Source organism: Protopterus annectens, chromosome 16.part0 (genome assembly GCF_019279795.1).
Source record: "Protopterus annectens isolate FY-2018-M chromosome 16.part0, PAN1.0, whole genome shotgun sequence".
NCBI lineage: Eukaryota > Metazoa > Chordata > Ceratodontiformes > Protopteridae > Protopterus > Protopterus annectens.
This window is the reverse complement of record NC_056750.1, coordinates 382,267,894-382,292,225: the sequence shown is the minus strand read 5'-3', so window position 1 is coordinate 382,292,225 and position 24,332 is coordinate 382,267,894. Positions and strand designations below refer to the sequence as shown.

At 43.8% G+C, this 24,332-nt stretch overlaps 1 protein-coding gene across 1 annotated transcript in view; it reads left to right on the top strand.

Moving 5' to 3' along the window:
* The window catches only part of CNTRL (centriolin), a 4,034,091-nt gene that overhangs the window by 228,576 nt on the left and 3,781,183 nt on the right, over positions 1 to 24,332 (top strand). Inside the window, exon 2 of the mRNA XM_044058259.1 lies at positions 10,061 to 10,226. The gene's annotated coding sequence lies outside the window, so the exon portion shown is untranslated. The remainder of the gene's footprint in view (positions 1 to 10,060; positions 10,227 to 24,332) is intronic.

Below are 24,332 nucleotides of genomic sequence, written 5' to 3'. Positions count from 1 at the left end.
CGCTATTAAGACTTGGTGCTTCTGATGCATTCATCCTTATTTGCCATCTAAGCTCCGACATTTCTAAAAAATCATTGAGTGGCCTACCTCTTTCACCCATTCTAACCTGTTCTATAATAATACATTTGAACCATGTCCTTTGTTGGTTGCTGTATGTCATGCCAATGCATTTTTAACATCTTTTCTATTAATGTCATAGTAATATTGGTATTTTCTACTTCTAAATGCATTTTTAGTTTTACCAGTGTAAAAACTCGGACATTGGGGACATAGGGCCAAGCAAACCACTCCTTTACTACTGCAAGAGACTTTCCCTCGTATAGTGTGTCTCCCATAATTAGGGATACAAATCTCCTTGGCTTTGATGATATATTGGCATTGTAGGCAAAACAGCATTTTACCATCCCTGCCCCTGTATCAAGATCATATTTCTGCCTTTCTAGCATGTTTTTGATACTACTTTCCTTTTTATGCACAATGTTGGGGACAGGGCCTAACAGCTGCGCTTGTTCTGCATCAATGCTGAAAATATTCCAATTATGTTCAATAATGTTCCTGATGCTATAAAAATGTTGATTAAACTTAAAAGTAGCTGATTTTTTTAAGAATAGTCTCTTGGTTTTCCTTGTTTGATAACCCTTTACTTGTACCAAGTAGGGTAAAATATAGCTGCTGGCCCTCTTATTTATTACCTCCTGAAGAATTTTATTTAAATAGTTAACTGGGTAACCTCTATGTGTTAACATTTCTCTTAAGGTCTCAATTTGCTTTATGAAAACAACATATTCCGATATCATCCTGGCAAGGTGTACCCCCCTGTCATTTTACAAGAGCCTTCTTTTGGTGCAGGGGGTGACAACTATCAAAATGTAAGAGGCTGTTAGTGTAGGTGGGCTTGCTGAAGATAGTAGAGGTGAATTGTTTGACCCACATCTTTTTTAATAGTAATGTCTAAGTAGTTCACCTCTGTAACACTAATAACATGTGTAAATTCTAGAAAATCAGTGCTGGTATTCAAGAATTCTAGGAAAAATTCTAGTTCTGTCATGTCCCTGTTCACAGTATGATGATATCATCCAGGTAACGACCGTAAAATGTCCATGAGTTAACAAACGGACTATTGAATATATTATATATTTTTATTTTTTCAGATGCATAAATATTTATATCTGTTGCATTCATTATTTTTATCTAACATGTTCTTCTTTCGGCTTTTCTCGGTTAGGGGTCACCACAGTGGAGCTCCGGTCTGCTAATGATTGGTAGTATATTTTTTACGGGTGCTGAGGTGCCAGCTCGACGCCCAACCTTCAATGAAAGCACGCCCATTCTACGCATGTCTTTCGAACGCCACTCGACCACAGGGAGGACATGCAGACTCCACACAGAAGGGGTTCCAGCCGAGAATCGAACGGGAGAACCTCTTGCTGTGCGGCAACAACGCTACCGCTGCACCACCGCGGCTTCAATATCAGAATAAGAAATAAAGAGCTGATCTGATTTTGTGATTCCAGAAGTTCTGTGCAAGTAGAAATAGAATTGTCTATGAACATCCAGAAGATGCAATGAATATTCCCCTTTAGTTTGGATGTTTAGGAAGAAAACTGGTAACTCGATAGATTGACTATTTTCTGACACAACTCTGGGTAGGAACGAGGGGTTGGTGCATAAAGAAACTTTGCCCTTATGAAATACTAGGTATGGTGGTTTGGCAGATAAAGCTTGTACTTCCAAAACTTTCCTTGCTGAAGTAATAGCTACTAAGAGAAGTGTTTTCCAGGAGCGATACTTCAATTCACAGGTAGTAGATGGTTTGAAGGGAGGACAGATAATATCCATTTATCTGTATGTATTTTCTACATGTTTTTTTAACTGCAACTTATTTATACTGAGTGGTATGTATGTGTGTTACTCTTTAAATGACTTCTAATGTCCTTTCAGGACAGTATTTTATTAATTAGTTAATTATGTGTATTAATTAGATGGGGTTGCATATATAAGGCTGTAGGGTAATATGCTGTATTATTCTGAAGAAGTTTCTAGTCAAGAGACGAAAGCGCTCAATAAATGTTGATCTGAAGTATTTTACTTCATTTGATCTTCAACCTGTGGGAATACGGATCCGTATCGGATCCGAGCCGGCAAATATTACTAGCATCAGCTCCGAGCTCCAGACTCCTCCCCTTACCCATAATACACCTCCACTGCCTTCCATCCCCAGATCTCGTTTGCCGCAATTTGTTATACATAGTGTCTTCAGAGCTCCAGCTAGCAGTGGGTGATTTCTTACTGTAAGTTTTAAAAATTCTATTTCTTTTAGCTGATTTAGGTTAGTGTAGGTACCCTTTCTCCCCTCCCATCACTTTGGCATCGAGTGTAGGTTTGCTTAGCTAGTTAGAGTAGTTTGTCTGTGTTGCCCCTCCCCCCCTTTAGTGTTGTCTCTAGTCTAGTGTGGTGAGTGGATGTGTGTCTGTTACTATAAAGAAAGAAAGTTTTTTGCCTGTCTTTTTTAGGGCTTTTTTCTTTTCATGTAGGATGGCCGAAAAGCGTATCTTTAAGTGCTGCACAGAGTGTGGCCATAAGCTCTCCCCAGCGGATGGCCACACTGTGTGTGTGGTGTGCTTAGGTGTGGCCACCTTAGTGTGGATTGCTCCATTTGTGCGGGGTTCAATCCTTGAGCTTTAAAAGATAGGAAGGCCAAATTGGCCCTCAAGGGTCTTCTGCCTGCTTCTGATCCTCCTCCTTCGGCTTCAGTCACAGCGCCTGCTGTAACTGCCTTTCCCACTTCTCTTCCTCTGGCATCCCCTCCCCTCCCAGGCTGGGACTCAAACTCCTGTATCTAAGCCTGTGGCAGCGGAGCAGAGGAGAGGTAGAGAACAGGAGATAGAGTTGAAGACGAAGGAAAAGAGGAAGAGGTCCCTGGACCTCGCTTCCCCGAGCAAGTCAGCACGGATCCGTGACTCCCCTAGTCTCTGGTCTCCAAGGTTCTCCCCGGAGTTGGAGGAGGCACATCCAGTCTCCCGGGCCTCGGTTCCCTGACCTGCCAGGTCGGAGTCTGTAGTCTTGTCACGGTCGACCCGCTCCTTATCGGACATGGATCTGGATAAGGTGATGAGGCGCTTTATCCGTACACAGATCCAGATGGGGGTCTTACCAGCCCCCCTCCACCTGGAGGAGGGAGTTTGCTTCCTTTTTTTCAACCCATTTCTCCTTCCCAGATCTGACCTTCGCTTCGGAGTTCTCGGATCCGAGGTTGACGCCGACGGTCCTTGTTTCCTCGATGCCAACAGCTGCCTGGAGCATCTCAGATCCGAGCCGCTCTGAGCCAGAGCCTGTGTGTCTGATTCAAGGGAGTGGAACCTTTTCCATCGGCTCCAACGTCGGGCCAGGTTCCCTCCCGTGGAGCTCCATCCACTTCGGGACTGGCTCCGATTCTCGCATCAGACCCAGGGAGACCGGCCTCCTTATTAGCTTCCCGGGAGGTCCGCTCTCATTCAGCGTTCGATGTGGTTGAAAGGGTCCTCTCCATCAAATCGAGACCCCTGACCGCCCCCTCAGACTCCGCCCAGACCCCCACGACTCTGTCTACGGTCCCAATTGTCTTACCAGAGGGACAGCTCGTGCTCAAAGAGCTCCAGATGGTTCCCCCAGAGGAACAGATGGCTTGTGAGTGCTCCTCTGAGAGTCCCACTGGAGATGTGCCTTGCAAGCATACGTGCGAGAGGAGGCACTTGGACTCCCCCGAGTCCCTAACCGAGGACGCAGATTTAGATGATGGGGTGGGGCTCCCCAAGATCACCTCCCAAAGATGTGTCCTTTGGAGACATCATGGAGACCCTGTGCCAGCGGGGAGGTTGGTCTGCCCCCAAGCCCTCCTTGGATGAGTTGAACATTCCTGGAGGCTTTCTGCACGGGCCCTTCTACTTCCTGGGTGTCCCCTCCCTTGGATCCTCTAATGGATTTGATCACCCCGCGGGCGTGGAAGGAACCAGATACCGTGAAGCCAATCCCTAAGTGCCCCGATAAGGTTTTAAGTCCTCCCATTGACAGGCCTTCCTGGAATAAGGGCTCCCCAGTGGATGCCATGGTGGTAGCAGCAGGCACTAACAGGGAACTATCTCAGGAAAGTTCCTCGGTCCACCCCTCCTGACCGTGAGTCACAGATGATGGACCACCTAAGGAAGCAGGTGTATGCTTCAGCTACCTTTTCGATCAGAGCGCTGAATTACTTGGCCCATGCCACTAGACTCCAACGCGACCTAGTAAAGGAGTTGGAGGAGTCTCCACCCAAGTTCATGTCACAGGAAGACAAGGCTTCATTCTCTGTGAAAATGGCCACTCTGAAAGCAGTTTCAAATACGTCCATATGACTCCTTTCCCATGCTACGGGAGGAGCAGCTAGGCAGCTGCGTCCGTCGTGTCCATGAGGCGTAATGCCTGGCTCAGCTTGTGCCAATTTACCGAACCCTTTAAGGCGTCCTTTGCCAATGCCCCTTATGATTGCTCGGCACTTTTTGGTAAGACTGTCAAGGAGACTGTAGTCCAGAGTGAGAAGGACAGGAAGACGCTGTCTGCCATCGAGATCTGCTTCTCTAACCCTCAAAGGTCCTTTTCCCGGAACCAGAGAGGACAAAAGAAGATGTGGTTCTGGAAGTCTCAGTATTCCCGGGACACTCAGGGTTCTTCTTCCCCTAGAGGCAGAGGGGGACAGAATGGACGCTAGCCCAGAGGCCGAAGGGGTCCATGAAACTTCGGGTCTCGAGAACCATTATCAGACAGACCTGGGCAGCAAACCTAAGGGGATGCTTGGCTGCTCTACTCTGGAGGCAGTCAGGGGACTTTTGTCCTTGCACCCAGTGGCATGGGAGTACATAACAATGGACCACTGGGTGCTTCAAATCATATCCAGAGGATATTCTATCCCCTTTGTGGGTTCCCCATATTTCCCAAACACCTCCCAGACGTTCCACCCACGCAAAGGGAGGCAGCAGGACAGGAAATTTCCAAGCTGCTAGAAAAAGGAGCCGTTGAAACCGTTCCCCCAGATTAGTCCCGATCGGGCTTCTACTCCAGGTTCTTTTTGATGTCAAAGAAAACGGGGAACTTTAGGCCCATTCTGGACCTCTCTATCCTGAACTTGTCAGTTGCCAAAGAGAAGCTCCGAATGGCCACACTACAGTCCATGCATGTACCAGCAAGAAAGCGACTGGATGTGCTCGTTAGATCTCCAGGATGCTTACTATCGCATAAAAATGCACAGAAGCTCCAGGAGGTTCCTCCGCTTCCGGCTAGGGGCCAATCATTATCAATTTTGAGCCCTACCCTTTGGTCTCACCACAGCCCTCAGGGTGTTTACCAAAGTGATGGCGGTTGTAGCGGCTCACCTGAGGCTTCAGGGGATTCAGGTCTATCTGGTCTATCCGTACCTGGACAATTGGCTCCTCACTTCTTCCACCAGTTATCTATTTTCCTAAACTAGGGATTACTTTCTGACACTTGCCCTGAGTTTGGGTATCACAATCAACGCATCCAAATCTCTACTAGAGCCAGTACAGGTAATAGACTACATTGGTGCCAGGATAGACAGACTCCAGTGCAAAGTGTTTCTGACCTCGGAGAGAGTTCAAAACCTCAGGATGCATGTCTCCTTGATTTACCGTTCTCACCTCCTGACAGCGGAATCAGTGTTGAGGGCCCTTGGCTCGATGGCGGCGACCATAAGTCTTCTTCCGTGTGCTCGGCTACACATGTGGATTCTTAAGTGGACTTTAGCGGTTCAGTGGTCCCTGTTGGAATTGCAACTAACCTGTCCTATCCATCTAAGTCAAGTGTGTCGGTCATTTTGGAGGGACGACCCTTTGTTCCAGCCTCGGCCCAAACCACAGTGACCACGGATGCCTCCTAACTCAGGTGGTGGGGCATTGTATGGGCAGGACAGTCCAAGGCCTGTGGTCCTCCATAGAGACCAGCTTGCATGTCAGTGCCATGGAGATGAGGGCGGTCCTTCTAGCGTTGCAAGCCCTTCATCCCTTTCTTCCTCTGGGGACGAATGCCATTCAGTCAGACAACATGTCAGTAGTCTGGTATATCAACAAACAGGGAGGGACCAGATCTTACCCCCTTTTGTCGCGAGGCCATGAGAGTGTGGGAATGGGCAATCTCCACCAGTCGCTTTCTCATCACAACGCACATTCCGGGGCAGTCCAGCATTCTAGCGGACAGGCTAAGTCGGACCATTCAGATGCCTTATGAGTGGTCTCTGAATCTGTCAGTAGTGGAACAGATCTTCAGCGAGTGGGATCAACCTTGCTGCGAGCTCTTTCCATCTCCTTCCAACACGAAGTGCAGCAGGTTTTTTGCTCTGAACCTCCTGCCGAGGGAGTCCCCCAGAGATGCTCTAGTTCATGCTTGGCCTCCCGGTCTTCTGTATGCTTACCCGCCAGTTCCTCTCATTCTGAGGTTTCTACAGAAGGCTTGTCGACTGGGGAGCAAGGTGATCCTCATTGCCCCATTCTGGCCTTGCCAGTTATGGTTTCCCTTCCTTTGGTCTCACTTTCTGGCTCCACCCTGGATCCTAGATCCCATTCAGAATCTGATTGCATACCCATCAGGGGGTGCCTCATCCGTGTCTGGAGAGCCTGAAGCTCTTAGCTTGGCTGCACCAGTTCCCATGATTGCTAGGACTCCCGGATTTTCTTCCTCAGTTAAGTCTGTTTTGGTAGCTGCTCATAAGTCTTCAACTAGAAAGATTTATCGCAAGTGGAAACGTTTTTCTTTCTGGGCCTCTCAGAGGAGTTTAGATCCTTTCATGGCTCCTATTTCTGCTATTCCCGATTTTCTAGCGGATATTTTCCAGCATGGAGCTAGTTCTTCTACTGTCAGAGTTCAGTTGGCTGCCATTTCTCATTTTCATGTGGGCGAGAATTCTGCATCCTTGGCATCTTCTAGACTGTGTAAAGCCTTTATCAAAGGCACCTTTTTGCTATGCCCCCCCCCCCCGGTCAAAGATCCTGTCCCCCCATGGAACCTTACTATGGTTCTCCAAGCTCTGGTCGCTCTGCCTTTCGAGCCTGCCACTACTGCAGATCTAAAATTTCTATCATGGAAAACAGCCTTTCTGGTGGCTATTGTCACTGCTAGAAGGGTTTCGGAATTACAGGCCTTGTCCATCAAACTTCCGTACATGATTTTTCATAAAGATAGTTTCCCTTCGAACCAACCCATTTTTCCTTCCTAAGGTGGTGTCACCAGTCAGTATCAGTCAGACTATAAATTTGCCTGTGTTCTTTCTCTGTTTTGCCAACAGGATGGAATACAAGCTACACATGTTGGATGTTCATAGACGGTTACGATTCTATTTACACAGGACAAAAAATTTTCGTAAATCTGATCAATTGTTTATTTCATTCTATAGACCCTTTTTGGGCAAACCCATTTCCAAGGTCACTATAGCTAGATGGATTTCTTCATGCATCCTGCAGGTCTATAAAGACAAAGGCATGTCTCCTCCAGGTCAGGTTAAATCTCATTCCACTAGGTCCATGGCTGCATCTGCAGCTTTCTGGTCTAGAGTGTCTTTGGATGACATTTGCTCTGCAGCTACTTGGTTCTCATCTCATATGTTTATTTCCCATTACAAATTGAATTTGACTTCTAGAAAGAGAGCATCCTTTGGCACAGCAGTGCTCCGGAATATCCTTCCATGTGGGCCTCCCAGGAGTTGAGTAGCTGGGGACTCTGTCCCACAGGTTGAAGACCAAATGAAATAAACTACTTCAGATAAAGAAGTTATGTACTCACCATAACGTTCCATCTGAGTAGTTGTGCTTCATTTGTCTTCAACCGTCCCTCCTTCCTTCCCCCAGATCTTGGCGCATGTTCAGCCTATGGGCTGCAGTATAGGTCACAAGTATGTTATCAGGTCAGGTTCTAAGTGTAAGTTCAGCAAACTCGATCTGGGGATGAAAGGCAGTGGAGGTGTATTATGGGTAAGGGGAGGAGTCTGGAGCTCTGAGCTAATGCTAGTAATATTTGCTGGCTCGGATCCAATACGGATCCGTATTCCCACAGGTTGAAGACAAATGAAGTACAACTACTCAGATAGAATGTTATGGTGAGTACATAACATCTTTTTTGTGTGGATTGGACCTTGGTTTCCTGCTTTTTGTATCTGATATAGAAACATATATAAAAGCATCAATATCTAAAATAATCTGAGATTGGATAAGTCCAAATTACTCTGCAAATTGGAAAGAATTATGAACTGTAATATCAATAAATGAATTTGATTTACAAAAAAAAATTTCAAATAGATAAAAACAATTTGCCATGGCACATATGTATTAGTATGGAATATAGCATAACTAAACCCACTAAAACTCATATGATTAATTATTACATTGACTCCTTTAGGAAAATTATTAATGCAAATATAGATTTAAAAATCTGGTTTGATCTTTTAACACCATTTATTGTCGCAAAGAACTTTCCACATAAAATACGTAGAGAAATTATTAATTCCTGAGAACAGAAAGAATGTGTTTGTTGGCTCCAATATATCAAGGAACTAAAAGCTTTAGATATGCAAGTGATAAAAACAACATACAGAATTCCACAACAGGACTGGCTAACTTTAGAGTATTCTGTCATATTTGCAAGATTTAAGTAGAATAATTAACAATTCTTCATTTAAAGAAATACCTAAATTTACGAAATACATATATGAAATCATATATAATGACTTTGACATGAGAAACAGTATTTCAAAATTTTACAAAATATTGATAAACTATAAAACAACACCCATAACCTCATATTGGAAATATATAACAAAAGAACACTCAATACATTTAACTGAAGAAATGAAAACAAATAGCTTATTATCGATAAAATATACATCCTTTACACAATACTGGAAAGTTTTTAATTGAAAATGCTTGCACAGAGCATTCTTAACCCCAGATAGAATCAGTAAAATTAGTTCTTTCACAAAAGGAATATAAAGAGATGTGAGCAAGTGCACAATGCAGATTGGAACCACATTTTCTTTGACTGTGTTAAAATTAAGCCATTTTGGAATGGTATTAACTTTCTACAAGATTTATTTAATGAATCATTTTATTTAACTAAAGCTCTTGTATTATTAATTGTGAACGAAGGTCCTCATTTGAATAGGTCAAACATGTATCTAGTAAGGACTATACTTGCAATTTCAAGGAAGTGTATAACAAGAAGATGGAATACAAACACAATACTGACTTTGGAAGACTTCTACAGCCTACTGAAGGCCACATCATTATTGGAAATTAAAATTAAAGAACTAAGAATTTATCCAAAGCCATTTATCAACAACCCTTGGGGAAAAGTCTTATTGTTGATTGATAGTATACAATAATTGATCAGACACACTGATAATAGATTGGACATACTTGTAAAGTTACTGTATACATTAAGATCTGTTATAGTATCAGGCTAATGTAAATAGTGTGCATAGTTATTTAAGATATAATGTATAAATACTATGGAATTCATTCAAATGTATTTGAAAAATAAAAAAAAAATTGAGAAAAAAAAAAGAGATGGCTGGATAAGCTAGTGAATTGTAATGATTTTGTTTACCAGGTAGGATGCACTGCTTCTGTTATTTTTTTTTTTCTTGATATGGGGAAGCCAAATGTAATCATCTCCTGCATTCCTCCATAGTGATGAGCTGCATTTTTGAGTAGAAAGACTTTTGAGCTTCCAAATATACTGCTGATATTTGGATGATTGCATGCTGAGCCACCAGGCTTTTTGTTCTCAAGCGTAAAGTGCCTGCACACCCATGCACCATTTTATGGAAATTTTACAACGTATGAAAACTATATCAAATATTGTTGTAGTTAATTTGCTGCATGTCCTTGTTTAGTTATTATGAAGTTTACTTACTGATGTAGAATCAGTGGATGTTACACATTAAAAACTAATGCAGCAGTGCAAATTGTGCACTTATTTTGATTTATGTTTAAGAATCAGTCCCAGGAAAATGTTTCTAAAAATTGAATTGCCTTACTTTTTCCAGCTGCTTTCAGTTAGTGTTCCACATTTCACTATGAAGAAGGGTGCTCAACAAAGGACCCCAGGAAGCAGAAGGAATCTGTCCTCACCTCGTATTCTCAGTCCAACATCTACCCTTTCCAGTCCTGGTACAAGGTCACCATCACCAGCCAACATATCTAGAGTGCCAGGTAATTATATACTTTTCATTTTCCACCTTAACAATTATAGCTATGGTTTTCATCCTACTTAGGTGTTCACTTGTAGATTTATACACATGTTCATTAATATTATGATATGTTTTTTACACACAAACCTGATTATGTATTTATTTGGTACGAAAGCGATCTTTGTTAAAAGTGTTTCGGTTTGTAAGTTGCTAATATTTATTCTGATAGATGTTTTGTGCTAGGTCTTTTTGTTGGCTAATTAGTAATTTTATTAGTGAGTTGGTTTTTTAATTAATAACGTTTGGGGTACTTTTCCATTATCGGGGCAACACTTGTAAAGAGTTGTTAGAATGTTAAAACGCGCTCGCAATGATTTCACAGTGAATGTTTTGTATTGGAATACCTACAAAAGGCTTGCTCTCCCTTTGTGAGTGTTAGTAATCCCCCTCCCTGAAAGAATTGCACTTTATACGCTGTACTTTCTGTTTTTAAAGCGTAAATGCACACACTGTCAACAAACAGAGCACTAGTGGTTGCTTAGGTGGAGTTATTTTCACTTCTGAAGGTGTAGCAGACAGTACACCCCAGTGCAAACTGGCCCGCAACGATGCCCTCAAGTGTTGCTGAATGAGTGTCACTGGAGTCTCACTGGAGCCTGCACTTGGATTGTTTTAATTTGTAGCATGTCTTGACTGATAGGCAAAGAGTTGTCCGGGACACACTTCCGTGAGAGACAAGAAAATTGAAAATAGTAGCATGCAGATGGGACAGTGTGTCTGAAGCGCATGAGACCGCAGTTCTTTATGTTCCTCAGATTTTTTATTTATTTTTTTTTGGCAGAAGAAAGCCTGACGTGAGCGGATGTTCCATTTCCATCATGCATAGAAAGCATTTTACGCAATTACATTACAACCCGTATTTTTTGCCTAAATTTGGGCTGGGACTTTTTCACTGACACTGCCATCACAGTTGCTTAACAGCAGTGATGATGTGTACACATTTTCTTTAACAGTATGTTGTAATACATACTTTTAAAGGTTTCCTGATTTTCACCTTAAAATTTAGTTTGATCTTCTGTTAAATCACTGAGAGGCCTGAAGTCACTCAGTATACACCATCACACAATGACATCGTCAGTGCAGCACTCTTTACAAGTGTTGCCCTGATAACGGAAAAGTACCAAGTTTGGATTAGTAGGTTAGCCTTAATAAGTTGTTCTTATATTATATATTTTAAATTGTCTCTAGCTATTAAGTTTCAGTTCTAAGGCAGCACAGTTTCAGTTTACACTATGATGTTAAGGTGGAAGGGGACTTGGTTAAAGGAATGAGTTTAATGCTTTTATTCCTCTTAGCAGAACCACCCTCTGTAACCACTCCCTTGCTCCAAATAACCTGATTAAATATAAATTAATGAATATCTTTAATGCTTTTCATTATACTCTGCTAGGATCTCTTGTTTGTGTGTTTCAATAAAGGATATTCCATTTTTAATTCAACTGTTCTACCTACTATTTTATTATTTTGTAGTATATATGTTAAAGTTCAAATTTTATTAGCGAACTAGGTGTATAACATATTTCAAGGCATGAACTTCACACCCTCCACACTGCAAAGTTTCCGCTTGTTTTTTTTTCTTAATTATATAATTTAATTACAGCATTTGTAGTCTAATATGCTATTAGGCAAAACAGTGTTTTAAATAATTCCAGTTTAATAATATAGTCAGTATGGTAATAATAATAATAAGTCATGGGAGCTAATTTCTCTGGATCCTGCAAGGCTTTTTTTTGCACTCCATTAAACAATAATTTGGCACCATGTTTATGCTAAGCCTTTTTCGCAGTGTTTCTTTGTGCGTGCGTGTGTGTGTGTAAAACTATTCTTTTAAGTAAAACCTGAACATGTAACTATTGTTTCTCAAAGAGAAGGAAATGACTCATTGGAGGGCCATTTTATGTCAGTACTTGATGCTTTGACAAGTCTTGCTGAGTCACTAATGCAGAGTGGTTTATATAGTAGACACACATTTCAAGTGTCTTAGATTAGAAATGATGCAGTTTCATTGACTGTCAGTTCTTTGAGAATTGCTAATAAATAGTGGTGTATTTCCCAATATATGACAATTAAGGAATTTTGAGAATAAATTTCCAGTTATTACTTAAAGGACAACGGGATTCTGTTATTAAATGCTCAACTTCTGTGTCCTTTTTCCTCACTATTTACTGTCCCTGCTATGAATAAACAGCAGTAAAGCATTTAAAATATTTTAAATTGACTGTTTCTGTCAACTAGAGCAGTACCTTATTGTACTGTGCGGTGGTTTCACTTTCAAAAAATGTTTATTCTGCCTTGGAAAAGCTTGCTGCAGTCTCCAATTAACTGATTTCATTAATGCCAATGAATACAGGTAGTTTTCTGGCCAGTTTCCTCCCCAAACTGACATCACCATGACCATCCTAAAATCCCACCCATGCTGTGATGTCACAGCTCCCTGGTTCTTCCCCTACCCATCCAGAAAATAAAGGCTAGAACAAGGAAACAGTGCATGAGCCAAGTATCCTGCTGTAAGCTGTCAATCACAGCAGGTAACAGCTCAAATTATCCTTAGCACTTTGACAGCTAGGGAAGTTAGGTTTGAAGGAGGATGGCAGCTGAGTAAAAGTAGTACAATTCAGGCTTCACAAAAGACTTCAATTTAACCATTCTAAAAAGAAGCAGCAGTAAAAAGCACAAGTCTTTTCTGTGGCATTTGCACTGTTTGTGTTTAAGCATGAAATGTTACTTAAAACTGACTGAAAGACAGCAGTGTATGCATGTAAAATCAATTCAGTGACAGGAAGTTTAGGACGAAAGAGGTCTGCGTGATGTCATTTTTTACAAACATTGCGTTGTGGGATACCTAGAGGTAGACTAAACAATCAGAATTACTTCAAGATGCCAGACCCCATGTGGTCAAACTCAGAAATTAAGTATAAAAATATTTAAAAAAAACTGTAAAGAATCTGAGTGGTGTTAAAATGTAGGAAACGCCAAACTATGAGGAAATAAACATGTTTTTTGAGTATGTGGGTGCGGTTCTCCTTTAAAATATTTTTGAATTCATTACTATCTACTGATAAAGCAATAGGAAAATCATGTATGTTTTTGTCAGAATTACTTTTACATCTTTAAAGTTAACCATTTTCTAAAAAAGTTTAGAATAAGTCTCCTCATTAGATACAGCTGAATAGACTTATTTTAATGGTACCAACTTACAATGTCTATGCATCTGTACTTAATTTAAAGGTAAACATGTCTGTAAATATTATATGGTATTATGTGTAGATTAATAAGCAGTAGCCCCAATGTGTAGTTGCCCCATATGGACACATCGGTAAGAGCACCTGGTCAATTAAACTATAATACTACAGTGGAGGTCTATATAGCAACATGTTCTACTTGTCCTATATTTTTTATGGAAAAAACTAACAGAAAATAATCCCTGCTAGGATATATGAACATGTATATGCTATTAAAAAAAAATGGGCATTATCTAAACGTTGTACCACCTGTGGTGATTTTAAGAAATTTGGTTTTCATGTTGTTGACCTCGTTATTATAGACAGCAGGAGCAGTGACTGTAATAATCTTTTCAGAAAAATGGGATTCCAGTGTTAGCTTAAGTTATGTACAGGTAAGTTACCTGGCCACAATAGATACATTAATTTGACTAGTGTTTTAAAATTGAAACCATTAAATTGATTTGGCTATCCCAAATTTCTGGAATGTTTTTTATTTAGTATTTTATTATATGAATTCACATTAAAATGCTGTTATAAGGTGCTTTTGTTTTATATCTAGTATTCTTTAATTTGATTGTGGAATGATGCACTGCCAGTAGACGGCAGGAGAGTTTTGGGAGTTGAATATGAACTTGTGTTTGTTTAAATTAATGTATGATGTACATCATACTGATCACTGCTGCAGTAGCCTTAGCTGTATAGGTTACATCATACTAAAGATATAATAATAGGCCAGCTTCCAAAGCTACAGGGTACCTTCCATGGCTCAAAACATCAGGCAGCTCAAGCTGAAAAATAGGTTTGGGTGCCAAGCCCTTCTGAGCTTTACTGCTGCCAAAGAATAAGCTCCTCTAAAGCTTCGGTCTGCTTTGTGCTGTTCCTTTGATGGGCAGATAAGTTCCCTTTGGGTAAAATCCTTCCATTTTCTAAATATTGTTTGTGTTATATCACTTTCCTCTTCGGGAAAGTTATTTTAAAGGTAGGAGTTTTGTGTTTAATAGATTGCCATGAGATTGTATTGTACATTTTCAACAGGAGCACTGTTTTTCTCCTGTCAGTTTAAAAACTGAGTAAAGTAACTAAAAAAAAAACAAAACATTTTTATTGTGGAGAAATTGTGTTTATTTTACTTTTTTGAGTCTGCCCAAGTGCTTTAATGTGCTTTTTAAAAGACTTTTAAAGGCTTGTAGTTTTTACTGAAATTTGCTGCTTGTCTTTTCTGGGAAAGAGGCACTATGTTTGGCTTGACCATGAAACAGACTACCGGTCCCATGGTCACTTCTCCTTTCAGCTACAATAAGAATGCTAAGCAAACAGCGTTTTCCACCACAGCAAGCTAGCAATTTGCCTCTGCCACAGATGGGTGACTCTGCTGTTGCCATTTGGTGTAGAGCTCATGCCACTTATCTTTTACCCTATATCCCTCTGGTGTAGCACCTACAGCCACTATGGACCAGGGGTAGCCACACCCTCTTTGGCAGTTGAGGTTCCCTCAGTGGGTAAGGGAGAGACAGTCTTATCCATCTTGGGAGAGGGAACAGGGAAGGGTACCCTATTTTGTTGGAATGCTGTGTCCATCACTAGAGAAGCTGCTGCTGCCATTACTAACATGATTGGCACCATTTTTCCTGTCAAAAAGAGAGAGAAAACTAAGCATGTGTCTACCCCTCTTCAAATTCCTTTAAAAAAAAGAGTAGTTTATTGTGTCTGGCTTAGGATTTAAGTGAGGCTATTAATACTTCTTGTAAAGTAGTTTCTGGTAAAAGAAAGAGGGATAGCTCTTTTCTTGAAGAAATTTAAGATTCTGAATCTAAATAGGAAGATGAAGGGACTTACACAGAGTTTTCTCCTCAGATGTCTGATTCAGACTCTGAGGAGAGCTCAGGTTCTGATTCTTCCTCTGGGGGATGTTCATCGTGCATACAGCTGCAGTCATTACAGAAGGGTTATCCTGCCGTCAGGCGGGTCCTCGGTCGGCCGAATTCCAAAGTCTAGGTCCGGCGTCGGTTGTCTTCGCTTCTTCCCTGACGTCAGTGCGGCAGGGGTACAAAAGAGGCAGCCGACGCCATTTTCTTCAGTCTTTCTTGCCGTGCGGTGCCCGAAGCAGAAGCAGTTCGCAAGTGCCGGTCGGCCAGCTCCTGAGATTTACGAAAGTATTTCAGCCAAAGTCTTCTTGAAAGCTAAGTACCCCGTTGGGGAAGCTTTTCTTGCCTCAGACCGATGTCAGACAAAGTTAATAATTGCATTTCATGTGGGAAGCAAATACCGCATAAGGATTTCCACTCTTTCTGTATACCTTGCTTAGGCCCAGACCACGACGTCTCGGCCTGCCGTTTTGTGCTAGATTCAACAAGCGCACTATTAAGCACCGGGCGGAGTTAAGCCCTTCATTATTTTGGCAAAAAATTTAATTATATCATGTCGTCGGATACTCCGACTCCAGTTTTGAGCAAAAGACACAAAGATAAGGACTGACATCCGAGGTCCGCACCGACTACTGAGACCACGCTTAGGCCGACTACCGGTTCTCCGGTTCTCAGCGAGCGCTCGCAGCCCCTGAGTACCGATGACACTACATTACCGGTGACTTCAGTACCCGAGGTCGCAGGCTCCTCGGTCCCCATTCCTACTGCAGATACCGACGCCACTCTTGGCGGGGAAACTCAGAATTTAGACAGGCCTGCCATTTCTGAAGGCGTCTTCAGGCCTTCCTCCTTCTCTATTAAATCTTTCACTAAATCTAAATCAGCCATGAAAACCAAAAAAACAGGGTCCTCAGACCTCCTCTCAAGGCCACATGCCTAAAAAGCAGATGCTTAAAATGACTGAGGATTTTATTACTCTTATCAGGGGTTCTCAACCCCCCTCTGACAAAAGACCCAGATTAGAGGAAGACTACCCTTCCTCAGATCAAGCTTCTATTACCTCAGAACACTCTGAGGACCAGGATTACGCCTATTCCCCTTTCGAAGACTCTGATGCTGAGGACTCTATTCCCTTGGTCTCCCCCCCTGAGGACTACTCTTTTGGGGAAACCCTGAATACATTGAGGGAACACTTTCACTGGGAAGGCCAAGATTACTCAGATTCCAAGAAAAGGCTCAGGGAATTTCTACTGCTCCCCCAGCATAGGCCCCTGGCTATCCCTCCTGTTTTAGATATTTTGGATGATGTGTGCACAGAAGCCAGCCTTAATCCAGATTCTTTACCTCCAGCTCCTGTTAAACCAGACAGGTATTACCGGGTTCCTGTTTCTCACCAGTTCCTATATAAAAGCCATACTGCTGACCCAGAAACTATTTCACAGGGTCCCAAGGGAATTAAGGCCTCTACTGCTAAAAACCCATTACCTTCGGAGAGAGATTCCAGAGCATTAGAAAGGTGGGGGAAAAAGGTGTATACCTCGGCCACTTTAACCATGAGGGCATTAAACTGTCAATTCCATATGTTAAAGTATCAACAGTTTTTGTTATCTCAGTTGAAAAGCAAAATGACACAACCAGAACAACCAGATTTGAAAGAGTTGCAGGATTTGTTGCATGGTGCAGAGCAAGTGGGTAAACATACCTTGCAGTGTGGTTTTGATGCTTTAGAGGCCTCATGTAGAGCTGCTGTTACGGGGTCTGTTATACGTAGACATGCTTGGCTCAAAGAGCAAACCTTACCAGATCATGTCAAAGCAAAATTATTAGATGCACCACTTCAAAAAGATGTATTGTTTGGTGTTAAAGCTGAGGAGGTACTAAAGAAAATGGAGGAAAAAGCAAAATCAATGCAAACAGTGAAAGATTTCCTGCAGGTACAACCTCCACGTTTCAACAGAAACTGGCCTTCAAAAAATTGGTCCTTTCCAGCCATGGACAGACCTCAAAGGGGCAGATATAGATGCCCAAGGGGTAGAGGGCAACCTCAAGGATCTTACAGAGCCAGACAGTGGCAAGCACCAACCCCAGGAGGTGGAGAAGATAGATCACAGTCATTTAGAAAACAGACACAATGATTTCCCCCTACACCTGCCAAGCAAAGCTTTAATGGCAGCACCTTTGGGCGGAAAACTGGCATTATTCTCAAAAAATTGGCATATTGTTACAAAAGACAAATGGATTCTGGACATTATAGACAGAGGCTACAGGTTCCACTTTCACACCCTTCCAAAAATGAGAGGCATGCCAAACCTGCCACAAAATCAAAGGGCAGAGGCACAAAAACAAATTTCTGCTCTCATGGACATGAAAGCGATTCAAGAGGTACCTGCAAAAGAACAAGGTCAAGGTTTTTATTCCAGACTGTTCCTGGTACCAAGGAAAGACAAAGATTGGAGACCTATCTTAGACCTATCTATCCTAAACACATATCGGCAGGTGCCAAAATTCAAGATGCTCACATTACAGCAGCTTCTTCCCATGCTGGGCAAGGAGTCTTGGCTGGTAACATTGGACCTCAAGGAGGCATACCTGCATGTCCCTATCAGACAAGATTGCAGAAGATACCTCAGATTTCTTGCAGGTTCAACCCATTACCAATTCTCTGCATTGCCTTTTGGCTTATCTACTGCGCCCAGAGTGTTTACGAAATGCCTGGCATCAGTAATCGCCTTCTGCAGACTACAAGGAATACAAATCTACCCATATCTGGACGACTGCCTGATCCAAGCGGACAGCAAGGACATACTATTGCAGCACCTGGCGTTTGTAATAAAACTGTTAAACCTCCTGGGATACACAGTCAACAAAAAGAAATCAAAACTAATACCCTCTCAACAAATAATTTTCCTGGGTGCCAGCTTGAATACAACCACCCAGATGGCCTACCTCACGCCAGACAAACAAGGACAACTGTCTCAATACTTCATCAAAATGGCAACTTTCACCAGGCTAACTGCAAGGAAAGTCCTGCAGGCTCTGGGATTCATGGCATCTTGCATCCTACTAATCCCATGTGCAAAGCTGCATATGAGGAAGCTTCAATGGTACCTAAAAAACTTATGGTCTCAACACAGCCACAGCTTGGAAACCATTATACCACTCATTCCATGCCTTCAAAAGGAATTTTTGTGGTGGGCTCAAGCATGCCAAAGAAACACAGGTCTCCCTTTCTGTGTACCTCAAGCAACTCAAATCATCACAACAGAAGCCTCAGACTACGCCTGGGGAGCACACATGGCAGATCAGTGCATTCAGGGAAAATGGTCCCAAAAAGAGAAGCACCTACACATCAACCAAAAGGAGATGCTAGCTGTGCAAAATGCTATTATGACCTTCAAAGACCTACTGCATCCAGGCCAGCTATTGATAAGGACAGACAACACCACAGTGATGTGGTACATAAACAAACAGGGGAGAACTCATTCATACCCCCTGTGCAGGCAAGCCATGACCCTATGGAACACAGCACTGGAATTGCAAATTCAACTACAGGCACAATTCCTGCCAGGGAAGGAAAACACACTGGCAGACAACCTAAGCAGAAATATGACCGATCCACACGAATGGAAGTTGCATCCTCAAGTTTTCACAAAGATAACTCAGGCATGGGGACAGCCAGACATAGATCTATTTGCTACCCACAGAAATTACCAGTTGAAAAAATTTTGTTCAAGGACCTATCATCCACAGGCCTGGAAAGTGGACTTCAATTGGACAACATTGACAGTTTATGCCTTCCCGCCTCTTCCTCTACTGCCCAAAGTTCTATTAAAAGCCAGAGCAGAGAGGCCGCAAATGATTCTCATTGCTCCAGACTGGCCAAGACAACACTGGTATCCGCTCCTGAAGAGCCTGACACATTCCCCACCATGGATCCTACCTCTACCTCTAGTCCCTCTTCTGTTGTCCCAGCACAACTACAAAACCCTTCACAGCCAGCTAAAAACCCTAAATCTAGCTGCATGGAGAATTCCTTGATTTCCCAACAGACTCTCCTCTCCAAGGAGGTGCAGGATGTCATCTTGGAGGCCAGAAGACCTTCTACTAGAAAAGCCTACTCCACCAAATGGAAACGATTTTGTGCCTGGAATCAAGAAAAGGGCCAGAATCCTTGGGTAATAAATATACCTCAAATTTTACAGTACCTAGCTGAGATGTTAAATAGTGGACTTTCCTTCTCCTCCATCAAGATCCACGCTTCAGCCTTTTCTGCACAATACAACACAGATCCTCCTTTATTCTCACATCCTCTCTTAAGGCAATTCCTCAGAGGGGCAAAAAATATAAAACCCCCAAGGAAACCACCAGTCCCTGCTTGGGACCTCAACTTCGTATTGGAAAAGCTGACCCTTCCTCCCTTTGAGCCAGCTTCTTCAACAGAACTACAATACTTGTCATGGAAAACAGCCTTTCTTCTGGCTATCACCTCAGCACGCAGGGTTTCGGAGCTACAGGCCCTCATGGCTGTGCAACCATTCATCATTTTCCATCAGGAGAGAGTTTCCTTACGAACCAACCCTGCCATGTGAGAGTGTTCAATCTCGCCGTTTGTTCTTACACACTGGTTCGGAGCCGATCCTCTGCTCCGAGTCGGCCACATAGCAAAGCTCTGCATCTAAGAGAAGCTCGAGACCAGGCTATATCCCACAATCCTCCCTGCCATTACTCAGATCTAGTTTGCCGCTGCAACAGGTCACATCGCTACAGAGAGCTCGGACCAGAGATTAGTTGTTAGACAGATAAGATAGTCTTTTTTTCTTCTTTTTCTTCTTTCAAAAGTTTTTATTCTCCTATAGTTTTTTGTGGATATTTTATATTTCTATACTATAGTGTATTATAGTTAGTTTCTTTTATAGGTTTCCCTTTGGGGCCTACCCTTACCTAACTGTAAATTCCTTTAAACTTAAACTATTAAACATTAAATACCTTTTCTTTAAGTTATGTCTGAAAAAGCCAAGTCTGGCTTCAAAAGGTGTCCGTGTGGAGAGAAAATGTCCATCACTGGCAACCACACTTCCTGCGTCTACTGTCTTGGCCCTCTCCACTTGCAAGAGGATTGCTCTATTTGCCATTCCTTCAGTGGGAGGGTCATGAAAGATAGACGCAGGAAACTTATTGATAGGGGGCTTCTTAAGCCTGCCTTCCAAGAGGCCTTGGACAAGTCTGACCAGGCTTCTAAGTCTTCGAAGGGGTCGAAGATGTCGGAGCCCATGTCATCGGCTCCGAGTACATCTTCTAGAGTTCGATTCGCGGTTCCACAGACTTCGGGCGGCGTCGAACGCTTGTCTCTCACTGAGCCCCAGGTCTTGGAACCGTGTCGGAACTACCGCCACCGTCTATTCTTCGGTCGGTGCCATCTTCGCCCTTCGACCCGATCTTCCAGGCCATTATCTGATACTGATGTGGATCGTGGTCGCAGAAACTTATGGAGAACACGGCCCTTTCCAAATTGATTGCAGTTTCCTCCCAGTTGGTGTCGAAACTAGAAGGCCTTCCTTTATCTCCAACAGGTCCTCCTTCGAGACCCATCCAGTCTTCGGAGCCGGAAGAGGATGAGCCGACGATAGTGGAGTCCTCGGTGCCGAAACCGTCCATTGCACGATCGACACCATTTACCTCGACTCCATCGGAACCGATAGGTGAGTCACAGAGTCGACGATCTCTCCTTGGTTCCGGGACCGAGTCGTACCGACCTTTCGGTTCCAACTCTCCCTCTCGGGACCTCGGCGCAGATCGGCTCGGCTCCGTCCTCTGGGTCAAGACCCATGGACCCCGTGTCTCGGATTCTTCCATGTTCTTCGGAACCGGGGGAGTCCTCGACCCGAGGTTCAGTGGTTTTTGACCTTATGAGGAAGGTTTTGTCTACACAGACAACCACTACATCGGACGCGTCTTCTCCCTCCCTTAAGGAGCTGCTCTCTGTTTCTGTTCCCACGACACATCCAAAGCGTGGAGCACCATTGTCTCAGCCATCCCTAGAGGATGCCCCTGTTCCTCGGAGGCCTCACCGGAATCCCCTCCGATGAGGTCCCGAGGAAAAGATTGTGCAAGAGGAGGCACTTAGACTCCCCAGGAATCTCTAACTTCTGACACTGACTTGGATGAGTCAGAGGGTCCCAAAATCCCCTCCGAGGATGTCTCATTTGCGGACATCTTGGAGATATTAAAACAGAGGGGTGATTGGCAGTCCCTAGCCCCACTGAGGACGAGTCGGTGTTGCTGAAGGCATTTGGTGCTCAACCTTCTACCTCCTGGGTTACTCCGCCTTCGATGAGTTAATGGATTTAATTGCTCGAAGGGCTGGGAGACACCGGACACAGTGGAACCGGTCCCGAAAACCAAGTAAATTTATTACTGCTCCCCAGGACAAGACCTATCTCACAAAAGGAGTCCCGTTGACGCTATGGTGGTGGCCGCAGCCACTAAAAAGGAGATGTCGGAGTCTTCCTCTTCTGTTCATCCTCCTAATAAGGATTCTAGGACTATGGACAGATCACGGAAGCGCATTTTTAGTTCAGCGACTTTTTCCATGCGTTCGCTAAACTATTTGACACATTTTACACGACTACAGAGGGATCTCATCAAGGAGCTGAGAGATACCCTCCAGGGTAACACAGATGCTGCTGTTTCAGATAAGGTGACAGCACAACTTAACACCCTTACCTCCGTAGTGAACTCGTCCATGAGGCTCATCTCGTATGCGGCTGAAGGGTCGAGTAGGGCCGCAGCTTCAGCGATTGCTCTACGAAGACAATCCTGGATGCGGCTGTGCTCTTTTGCGGAAGCCTTCAAGTCTTCTTTCGCCAACGCCCCCTTTGATGGTGCCACTCTTTTTGGGCCCAAAGTGAAAGAGACATTAACTCGGTGTGAGCAGGAAGGAAAGACTCTGTCTGCTGTCGGAGTCTGTTTTTCCATTCCATCCAGACTGTACCCCAAAGGGCAACGAGGCGGAAACATGTGGTTCCGTAGAACTTGGGGATCTTTCCAGGCCACACAGAGTGAACCCCCCCCAGAGGCAGGGGGGGGGCAGACATGGAAGATGCCACCCCGGCGGCAGAGGGGGTCCGCAGAACCAAGGCGACAGGGATACTATCCCTGGTAAGCCTTTCCAGCACTCCTGAATGGGGGCCCGACTGTCCTGCTCTGGAGGCAGTCAGGGGTCGCTTGGCTTTATACCCACAGGCCTGGCAAACTCTCACCTCAGACTCCTGGGTAAAAAGCATTGTAACCAGAGGATACAAAATACCCCTTATGTCAACTCCACGCCAACAAAGAAGGTCTCCAGATGTGCCACCCCGTCTGCGAGGCCAAGCAGCAATAGAAATTTCAAAGCTGCTCAAAAAAGAGTCATTCAGCCAGTCCCGGTGGACCAAAAAGGATCCAGAACTTACTCAAGGTTCTTTTAGTTCCAAAAGACAGGGGACTGGAGACCCATTTTGGATCTCAGCAATCTCAATACCTTCGTGAAGAAGGAAAAGTTCCGGATGGTCACGCTTCAATTGATCCTTCCATTTTTACAGAAGGACGACTGGATGTGCTCGATAGATCTCAAGGACGTACTACCACATCAAGATGGCCAGAACGTCCAGAGATCACCTGCGCTTCCGGCTGGGAGTCAGTCATTTTCAATTTCGAGCCCTGCCCTTTGGGCTCACCTCAGCCCCCAGGGTATTCACCAAATGCATGGCAGTGGTAGCGTCTCACTTCAGATGTCTAGGATTCCGGTGTTTCCCTATCTGGACGACTGGCTTCTCACCGCCACCACCGAGCGTCTCCTCATACAAGCAAGAAACTATACAGTCAACCTTTGTTCCCACCTAGGGATTTCCATAAACTTCAAAAAATCTGTCTTACTGCCCTCACAGCATATTTCATTTATCGGAGGCGACCTAGATACGCGTTTAACATTGGTAAAGCTCCCTCAAGTAAGGGCTTCATCCCTCAAGGAACAGGTTCTTCTTCTGCTGCAATGCAGGAAAGCCCCGGCCAAATTGGTGTTGAAAGTTTTGGGACTCATGGCAGCATCCCTGATTGCGATTCCCATGGGAAGGTTGCACATGAGGCTCCTCCAATGGCTGCTGTTCACGCAGTGGTCGTTCCAACAGTTACCCCTAAAGTACGAGATCCTGATAACAGATTCTTGCAAGCGAGACCTCTCATGGTGGGTGTCCAGCCAGGATCTCACTATGGGTCGTCCATTTGTTCTACCAAATCCGACAGCCACTATAACCATGGACGCTTCCCTGATAGGGTGGGGGGGACTTTTTCAGGGAAGAACAGTCCAAGGGGAATGGTCCAACATCGAGTACAACCTGCAAATAAATGTTCTGGAAATGAGGGTGGTGTTCTTGGCGTTGCAACACTTTCAAACCCTCCTACCTCTAGGGCCAGTAGCAGTTCAGACAGACAACATGTCTGTAGTCTGGTACATAAACAAACAAGGGGGAACCAGATTTTACCCATTATGCAGAGAGGCCATGAGAATTTGGCAATGGGCAGAGTCCACGGGTCGCTTTCTGATAGCAACGCACATCCCGGGGTCATACAACGTCATTGCGGACAGGTTGAGCAGAGCCATCCTGTTACCTCACGAGTGGTCCCTCAAACTACAAGTGGCGGAAAGAATTTTCCGCAAATGGGGCCAGCCTTGCTGCGATCTATTCACCTCCCCGATGAATACCAAATGCAGAAGCTATTTTGCCCTTCTACCCCTTCCAGGGCATGTCCCCAGGACGCACTGATACACGATTGGCCCCGGGTCTCCTATATGCATTCCCACCTATCCCCTTGATTCCCAGATTTCTCCAGAAAGCCATGAATCTGGAAAGGACAATTATACTCATAGCCCCATTCTGGCCTCGACAGATATGGTTCCCCTTTCTTCGAGCCCATCAAACAGAGGAACCTTGGATCCTGGAC